Raw genomic sequence first — 10,261 nt, 5'->3', positions numbered from 1 at the left:
TGCTAACTTACCTACTTCGGTTTGAAGATTATTCACTTGAGTTCTTATGTTTGCCAACGGTTTAATACTAAACTTCCTGGCAGATTAAAACGGTGTGCCGGACCGAGACTCGAACTCGGGACCTTTGCCTTCCTGCGAGGGCTTCTGTAAAGTTTGGAAGGTAGGAGGCGAGGTACTGCCAGAAGTAAAGCTGTGAGGACGGGACGTGAGTCGTGCTTGGGTAGCTCAGTTGGTAGAGCACTTGCCCGCGAAAGGCAAAGGTCCCGAGTTCGAGTCTCGGTCCGGCATACAGTTTTAATCTGCCAGGAAGTTTCATATCAGCGCACACTCCACTGCAGAGTGAAAATATCATTCTGGTTTAATACTAGTTTTTATAGCATTGATTTCTTTCTAGAAATGAGTCGCAGTTGCTGTATCGCGATCAACTAATACCTGATTAATTCTCTCGACCATCTCCTTATCTGCCGGCCGCGGTGGCCGTGCGGTTCAGGCATTGCAGTCCGGAAGCGCGGGACTGCTACGGTCGCAGGTTCGAATCCTGCCTCGGGCATGGGTGTGAGTGATGTCCTTAGGTTAGTTAGGTTTAAGTAGTTCTACGTTCTAGGGGACTTCAATGAATATCCTATCACGCTTCAGCTCCCTGTGCACGCGTTTCTGTTCACGATCCTGTTGTTTCTCTGTAGCCTTTTCTTGCCTACCCTTTTCCTTTTCCTGTTCCATGATATTAAACTTTTCAAATATTAATACTAGCATTCTTCTATCCAGTAGTGGCATAGCTTGAGAACTGCTAATTTCGGCCCGTTGACCTGTAGAAATATCAGCATTAACTTCTAAAGGTTTAACTGCAGGAATGTCCGTCTGTGTCGACAACTCCTCAGGTACAATTTCGCTCGGAATATCAGGTAATAAATCCTTCTCATCCAGATTCGCATTATCAAGGACTTGCACTGAAGCGTGCGAAGGATGATCTATTTGAGGGTCTGATGCAGTTTCTGCATCATTTGAGGTACCGAGCATTTCGCTCTCATTTAAATCGATGGCCGAAAGAGACAACCCTCAGGAGTTGTGAAACGAACCCTGTCGTCCAGGACCGTGTGCCACAAAGAGAGCAGATTTGCCACGAGATGGGGAAATTCACAGGCGTCTATCGTGCTGAATGAAGCCTAGTCGCTGTAGTGTGCGAGTGAGACAGACGAGAACCCCACAGAAGCCAGGGAGACGTAGCAGTGTTAAATATGGCGGGCCTAAGATCGGCCATAAAGCGAAACATTTATGAAAACTATTTAATTCTGTATTAATTAAGGGAATGAAGTCACAGTAATTTTAATCTACCATTATTCATAAAACTTCATGGTGATCCCATAAAACTTGAATATTGATCATATCTACACTCCTGGAAATGGAAAAAAGAACACATTGACACCGGTGTGTCAGACCCACCATACTTGCTCCGGACACTGCGAGAGGGCTGTACAAGCAATGATCACACGCACGGCACAGCGGACACACCAGGAACCGCGGTGTTGGCCGTCGAATGGCGCTAGCTGCGCAGCATTTGTGCACCGCCGCCGTCAGTGTCAGCCAGTTTGCCGTGGCATACGGGGCTCCATCGCAGTCTTTAACACTGGTAGCATGCCGCGACAGCGTGGACGTGAACCGTATGTGCAGTTGACGGACTTTGAGCGAGGGCGTATAGTGGGCATGCGGGAGGCCGGGTGGACGTACCGCCGAATTGCTCAACACGTGGGGCGTGAGGTCTCCACAGTACATCGATGTTGTCGCCAGTGGTCGGCGGAAGGTGCACGTGCCCGTCGACCTGGGACCGGACCGCAGCGACGCACGGATGCACGCCAAGACCGTAGGATCCTACGCAGTGCCGTAGGGGACCGCACCGCCACTTCCCAGCAAATTAGGGACACTGTTGCTCCTGGGATATCGGCGAGGACCATTCGCAACCGTCTCCATGAAGCTGGGCTACGGTCCCGCACACCGTTAGGCCGTCTTCCGCTCACGCCCCAACACCGTGCAGCCCGCCTCCAGTTGTGTCGCGACAGTCGTGAATGGAGGGACGAATGGAGACGTGTCGTCTTCAGCGATGAGAGTCGCTTCTGCCTTGGTGCCAATGATGGTCGTATGCGTGTTTGGCGCCGTGCAGGTGAGCGCCACAATCAGGACTGCATACGACCGAGGCACACAGGGCCAACACCCGGCATCATGGTGTGGGGAGCGATCTCCTACACTGGCCGTACACCACTGGTGATCGTCGAGGGGACACTGAATAGTGCACGGTACATCCAAACCGTCATCGAACCCATCGTTCTACCATTCCTAGACCGGCAAGGGAACTTGCTGTTCCAACAGGACAATGCACGTCCGCATGTATCCCGTGCCACCCAATGTGCTCTAGAAGGTGTAAGTCAACTACCTTGGCCAGCAAGATCTCCGGATCTGTCCCCCATTGAGCATGTTTGGGACTGGATGAAGCGTCGTCTCACGCGGTCTGCACGTCCAGCACGAACGCTGGTCCAACTGAGGCGCCAGGTGGAAATGGCATGGCAAGCCGTTCCACAGGACTACATCCAGCATCTCTACGATCGTCTCCATGGGAGAATAGCAGCCTGCATTGCTGCGAAAGGTTGATATACACTGTACTAGTGCCGACATTGTGCATGCTCTGTTGCCTGTGTCTATGTGCCTGTGGTTCTGTCAGTGTGATCATGTGATGTATCTGACCCCAGGAATGTGTCAATAAAGTTTCCCCTTCCTGGGACAATGAATTCACGGTGTTCTTATTTCAATTTCCAGGAGTGTATAATAGTTTAGAATTTACTGTTGAAGCACAGTTAACAAGTTTTGCAACTAAGACCTGAATGCTAAAAATCTGAAAGCTTTGGTCGACCTTAACGATCGACATTTCATATAGAAGCACATCATTAAAATTACAAATGCTGCAAATATCATCCCTGTAACTTTATTTGATTAAAATATATAGTGAATTTAAATCATCAGTATTTTCAGATAAGCATCAGATCATCATTTCCTCCTCACAAAACACACTGAATGATGACAGCATGACACCTTATTGAATCATTAGGCAATAGAATATTTGTTGCATGGTTTAGTGCAAAATAGTTACTTTTGTTCTTTATTTATTTATCATAAACCACATTGGTGCAAGGCTACTTGGCGTGACATTCAAAGCTAAGAAGAAAATTGTATTGGTTTCATGTAAAAGAATTTAACGTTTATTATGAAATGGATATTATTGTCACTTTATTTAGAGCGTGAAAGTGATCAAGCTTTGATTATACAAATATGTTAAAATGTAAAGTACTGTAGAATAAGCTGTAGCCAATCAGATGGACGGATTCAGGAAAGGGAACTGTCCTAGTCAGATGAGCGAGCAAATTCGGTACACGGGAAACGGGGCCGGGTTCAAAAAATGGTTCAAATGGCTCTGAGCACTATGGGACTTAATATCTTAGGTCATCAGTCCCCTAGAACTTAAAACTACTTAAACCTAACTAACCTAAGGACATCACAAACATCCATGCCCGAGGCAGGATTTGAACCTGCGACCGTAGAAGTCCCGCGGTTCCAGACTGAAGCGCCTAGAACCGCACGGCCACCGCGGCCGGCAACGCCGCCGGGGACGGGCAGAAGCACAGCTGGTGCAGGCGCGAAAGCGGACGGTTAGGACTGAGACGTGAAAGCGGACAGTCGGTCTTCAGGTAGCTAGGAAGTGAAACGACTTATAAATTTTCGCGTTGTGTGGTACCTCGGAACTTAAGTCTACAAGCGGTGAGCAGCCGCGCGCCTGGTGTGAACTCTTAACATTTCGCGAAGATAACGAGGTGGAGTACTGGACCTGTAATTCGCGATATGATTGTGAATGATCAAACTGTGTCAAATGGATTTGCGCTCGAGTATAACAGCAACTCTAAATACCACCACTTTCTAACCAAATCTAACCATTGTGATTCTTGAGTTTCTCCCGGCGTATTTGATAATCAAAATATCCACGGGTATGCTGCCGGTCTATAGTGTCCAACGGGCACAATATTTCGGCGATCAAACATGTCGCCATCATCAGGTGAACTGACGGACTGAGCTCCTGTGAACGTGCCGGCACGGAGATCCGTACGCTATGGCTGCTCAGAGGGAACTGGGTTCGAAAAAATGGGTACTCAGAGTGGCAGATTCAACGTGCTCTCCGCCCAACCACTGCAGCACAACCTGTTGAGATGGATGAAGTCACGAGGGAGGAGGTAGGCACTGCATTTATTCCATACACAGGCGCACTCTCGGGGAAAATCGCCCGCATTCTGAAGAAACACCGGGTCGGAACTGTGTTTTGTCCTCCAAATAAAACTCGTGCACTGGTGGGGAGCGCCAAAGATGACCTCGGTTTGAGGAAGGCCGGCGTGTACCAGATTCCGTGTCAATGTGGCAAGTCGTATATTGGTCAGACGATGCGTACCGTCGAGTATCGATGCCGTGAACACCAGAGGCACACTCGACTGATGTATCCGAGCAAGTCGGCGGTCGCTGAACATTGTTTGTCGGAAAATCACGCCATGGAGTATGACCGCACGAGGATTCTGGTACAGACGTCGAGATACTGGGACAGCGTTGTTAGAGAGGCCATCGAAATTCGCACCAATGACGACCTCATAAACCGTGACTGTGGCTATAATCTTAGCAAGGCTTGGGAACCAGCGATCGGGTTAATCAAGAGTAAATCGAGCAGACATATAGTTGTGACGACCACGGCGGACAGAGCCATCACACCGACGTCATCTCAGACGCCGTCGCAATCTGTTCCACCGCGCGACCGCGGCGCTGGGCGCGGACGGCGGAGGGAGCGCGCCGCGGGCGGAGGGTATTCAAATCGGCCGCCGCCGCGACCGAACCCAGTTCCCTCTGAGCAGCCATAGCGTACGGATCTCCGTGCCGGCACGTTCACAGGAGCTCAGTCCGTCAGTTCACCTGATGATGGCGACATGTTTGATCGCCGAAATATTGTGCCCGTTGGACAATATAGACCGGCAGCATACCCGTGGATATTTTGAAAATCTAACCATTATTCTAACCAAATTACAACAGTGTGGCCTAAATCATTTATGAGTCGGTAATTTAGTTCCAGATATTATTATTACTGTTATTATATGTTATGTTAACTTTGTATTTCGCAAACTTGCCATCAGACAGACAGTTTAACCGAAGGGTCACAAGTATCTAATTTAGGGCGTGTAATGCGAGACGTGCGGTTCAACCTCGAGACGAATTTGAGCCAAGACATTTCGACGATTAGGAACCGCATGTGGGACCGAACATTCTTGGGATGTTAGCTCACTATTGCGGGCTTGTCCGGGATAAGAACTTGGAAAGTGTTAGTTGAGGGATAAGAATCTTGCAAAGTGTTGGAACAGAATTGGATTTTGGAAAGTGTTAGTTGCGGAATATGAACTTTGGAAAGTTTAGAAGTGAATTTGAACTCTGCAAAGTGTTTACAAAAATATTATCTGAACTTCAATAGGCGGGACCTTTCGCAAAAGATAAATGTGAGATCGGTTCAGGACTGAATATTAGGTTTCTTTAATAGTTGTGAAATTACAATTGCAATTCTTACAGTTAACGACATTCTGGTAACGAGTAGCAATGTTGTCTGTGAAGCAGTGTAGATGGCACTAGGTTCATGCACAAGAATAGTCATATATAACCAGGAAACATGCTAAATGTGTGATAAATAAACTGAACTAAACAAGAGTAATGATTTTTAGTAATTTTCGGTGCTGTTGCATAATAGTCTCTTTACTAGTTACAGATCGTTTATAGAATTTAACGCTACTGTTATTAGAGGTGGCAACACTTTTCTTTAAGCAAAATGAACAGTTTTGTCACACTGTACCCCACGCACTCCACACTTATGTATTTTTTCCTGTCAAAATACTTCATAAAAGTCGTTACAAAATAACCAGGCTTCATACATCAGCATGTAAGAAATTGTATAACGTAAGATGCTGTTTACATTCATAGAAGTTCACTATATTGAGAGATTATTCACAGTCAAACTGGAATTTTTTACTTCATATTAGGTTTTGGGCCACCAACACACAATTATTACAGCAAGTATGACCATCAACATTTATGTCTGTATAGAAAATCAGTTTAAAACTGCTGCGGCAATATTTCACTAAGATGGCGGCCAAAATAAGACAGTCACTTATCGATTCTCTTTCAGGCCCTGTTTTGTTACTAACAAATACTATATATATTAAATCTTTTTGTACCTTCCCTATATGCATTAACATTTGAAAATATTTCTCAATATTGATCGCTTATTATTCAGTATTTACGAATAAACCGCGATGGAGATCAATAGCGCTAATGGCTGCGCTCCTTTGTAGTTGGTCGGAAAACTTATGATTTACGTAGGACGAGAATTACAATGAAATAAAACTCCAAACAAAGAAGATTCATTTCAATGACGCATAAAACATATTTTGCAAATATTAAATTAGCAACACAAAACATTTTTTACAGACCTCTGCGTTACGAGACATCAGTAACATCCTATCAGTATAACAGTTCGAACAAGAAGAAGGATTATTCTAGAAGAATCATAAATAACTAAAGATGGAGATTTTCATTATCTTCTTCCATGGGTATTGTGTAAGATATACGTTTTTTAAAAAATATTAAATTACTTTTTTGACCACAATTATTTGTTATTTTGTTGACGATGAAATCCTTTTTATCAATCTCACGAGAATGTTAATTTACATTCCACACACAGTGCTGTCGCGAATATTATTCTGAGTAAAATATAGGCGTGAATATTACAAACCCATGTCTATGGCCCTAGAAACAACAAAATTTTCTGAAACATCAATAGACTATATCAACTTAACATTAAATCGTCTGTGTGATGTTGACGATTACTACAAATTATATGTAAAATTTCATTTTTCTCGTGTACTACTTTTCGTTGTACCCAAAAGAGTGTGGGTCATTTGAAAAAAGTTAATTTGATTTAAAAAATCTATTTCATTTTATAGCTTTGACTTCATTTTCTAATGTTCTGCAAACTAGTCTAGGCTCATATTACAGAATCAGTAAAGTGTTTCCTATTTTATGTTACTTAACTTTTTTACTTTGAGAGGTCTGTAGCTCGATCTACACACGAAATCTGTCAATAAGTTCTTTAAATTTTTATAATAAACAGTTACATTTTCTTTGTTTGTGAATTTAAAAAAAAAATACGAAATCTTGTTAATTACATTAAATCTGTGTTAAAATAGAGCTCACAGAGAAAACAGATCTCCTAAATTAAAAAAAAAAAAAATGTGGCGATCCCCAATCTTGAAATTTTGTGAGCTTCGACCTTAGCTTAGTTCAGTGGCTCAAAGAAATGATATTCAATATCGGAGGGGAAAAAAAAGAAGAAAGCTACAAAATAGGCACATTCACAGAGCATTTTGAGATAAGTCAAAAATATAGTAACATTACTGAAACCTTTTTTCCTACGGAAGTCCATGGTATGTCCATAGCTTGCAATGAAAAGAAGCACATTTTTATGAGATATTGCTTCTGAGTCTTTTCCATTTTACAGCGCTAATGTTCCCAGCTTTTCAAAATAGACTGTCACCTGTGACATAAATCACACTCAAGTATTGACCTGTTAAAGTATGGAGCCTCTTAACTTGGTCAAAAATCACATAATCACTAAAGTGGTGTCTTGCAAAAATATAGTGTCGAACACATATGCTACAGATGTTCCCAGTCTGTTATGGGTTCTATCCGACCCACTAAACTTCTTCTGGGAGTACTGCTGCGTCATATTACAAACTAATTAAAAGCGTAAAATACAAAAAATACCGGATTTTTGGCCGCGTTGCAGCAGCCTAACTCAGTGATTGACACTACAGTGTCCATCAGAATTGGGACAAGATTCACATTACAGAATGAATGTGCTCATGTTTTCTTGTTTATGTTCGATATGAGCTACTGATGATGTGACCATACATACCAAGAGTTTGTTTCCTGAAGTATTCTAAATCTTGCAGCAAATCTCACAATAAGCGTCAGTTCTATCATTATTTTTTTGTAAAGTATCTCTGCACATCAGTTTTAGGATTCATGCCACATAACATTAGTTCAATAATTCAGCATAGTACAAGGCGGAAAATACGATTTTTCGCTTCTATCATCTGTAAGCCAAAAGTTAATACACCGCACCGCACATGGACATGATTGAACACACGAACCACTGAGATGGAAATAAAATCCTGGCTTCAGACAAGTAAGGAAGTTACCAACTCCATGTATTCAGAATGGCAGATGATAAACCGATTGAACAGATTCAAATACACAATGTACCAATCCAACTGTACAAAGTTTATGTAACGTGAGATACACAGATGTGTACGATATACATGAAATATCTAGAAAGGTAATAAGTCGAGGATTTATTCGAAATAATTAAATAGTTACTAAGTACATAAGTTGAGACGGTGTTTATCGGTGCTATTTTTCAAATGTAATATCTGAATAATCAATCTTGCTTTGGAGAAGATTATTAGGTTGGAGGTGCGAAGACAGTAATTACTTATATTGATCAGCCAGTGGCAGTATGAACATTATATATCGTGGAAATGCATAGACGTTGTCGAAATATCGACAGTATAACACCGATTGATGGATATCAATGTTATTTCAGTAAAAACACAATATTTCCGATGTATCGATAGTTGTCATTTGTACCTCGCACCAATTTTATAATGGTAACTCTCTCTTTCTGGAGCTGCCAGGCTGAAATATACCCCTGTTACTACAGAACGACCAGAAAGTTTGAGAGGCACCCACATGCCTTGCTCATACTGTGGCATCAAGCAGTCAGGCCTGCAAGATGAGTGGTCTGCCAGGCGAGTGGATTCATTCTTATTTATCGAGTAACATGAACTCTAGTACTCACACTTAAGTTACAAATTATCCACCTGTATGAATAATACGCAACGGAAACACGCATCTGACTATCAATAATTTACAGAACTCTGACTGTACACTACGCACTGGCAATACCACATTTTCTTTTTGTCTTTTATTTAACGGCTTTTGTCAGCACGTGGCCACCGCACTGAATATGAATGGCGCACACATTATAAATTCGGGACATTATGACAACACACAATTCGAAGGAATAGTCTACAAATCTTTTTCTTTTCACTATCTCATTTATTCCAATAAGTTCTCTAACCTAAACACACTAATTCTACAACCTACAACAATAACACGTGAGAAATTCCGCCCAGCGGGCATGACTTTACCATGGTGAATCTCTATATTATGGTCTCGTAATTACTTTTAACGCTACAGTGCACTTTCTGGATAGGATGGTGGATCTTTTATTATACCTCACACTTCGACTCTCACAATCATCATCACTAAACTTTCCTCCAGACCGAGCGGTACCGAAGGAACAAGCATAACCCACTAATCTTTTGAAACTACCTCGCTACTCCCCCATGCAAACCACACATACCCATATTACATGACATACACCACACTACAATATGAAATACTACACAAAGAATGGTTACAACATTTTCACTTTCAGCTTTCCCACTTCAATTAATATTTATCCCAGTTTCACACGACACTGCCCCACTTTGTAATTCTACTTTCCTACTGTGAACTCTGGAGATATATGCACGTCTTCCTGTGCAATGCAAGCCAAGTGGCGTTGCTGGATAGACGGCCGACTCACCTTGATTCTCTCTGAGAGTTTAAATCTAGCGTCACACGGAATCATATCACACAATTTAACATTAAGAACATCACACACGCGAGTCCTCAACTGATACCATGGACGAGTACTTCTCTTTATCCTTTGTCTCATACACAGATTGAGACTCACACAGTACTCACCACGTGGAAGTACTCGTCTCTAATTTCAAGTCCTGCACACGCCATTTCTTAAATATTTCAACTTATGGTACACACGCTATTTCTTAAATATTTCAACTTATTGTACACACGCTAGTAATTCAGCTTAACTTAAGCACATGGAAGTATTTCAACTTATTGCTACACGTGGTTTCATTGTGACCGTTGGTCACTTCTGAAGATTCCTACAATCCCATTAACATTACCTGCCTGACATTTAATTCTCCCCACAAAAGTTCCTGAAATAGAGAAGTTAATATTTCAAACTACTCTTAAATATTCCACATGCATACCATGTCTCCACTCTTTCGTC

General features: G+C 42.5%; 1 non-coding gene across 1 annotated transcript; it reads left to right on the top strand.

Annotated features, from left to right (window-relative positions):
• Positions 1-213: 213 nt before the first annotated feature.
• Positions 214-288, top strand: Trnas-cga (transfer RNA serine (anticodon CGA)). The gene has a single exon. It is a non-coding gene; the product is annotated as a tRNA-Ser (tRNA).
• The last annotated feature ends 9,973 nt before the right edge of the window (positions 289-10,261 follow it).

Source organism: Schistocerca serialis, chromosome 3 (genome assembly GCF_023864345.2).
Source record: "Schistocerca serialis cubense isolate TAMUIC-IGC-003099 chromosome 3, iqSchSeri2.2, whole genome shotgun sequence".
In the NCBI taxonomy this organism is placed as follows: domain Eukaryota; kingdom Metazoa; phylum Arthropoda; class Insecta; order Orthoptera; family Acrididae; genus Schistocerca; species Schistocerca serialis.
This window is presented reverse-complemented; position numbering and strand designations above follow the sequence as displayed.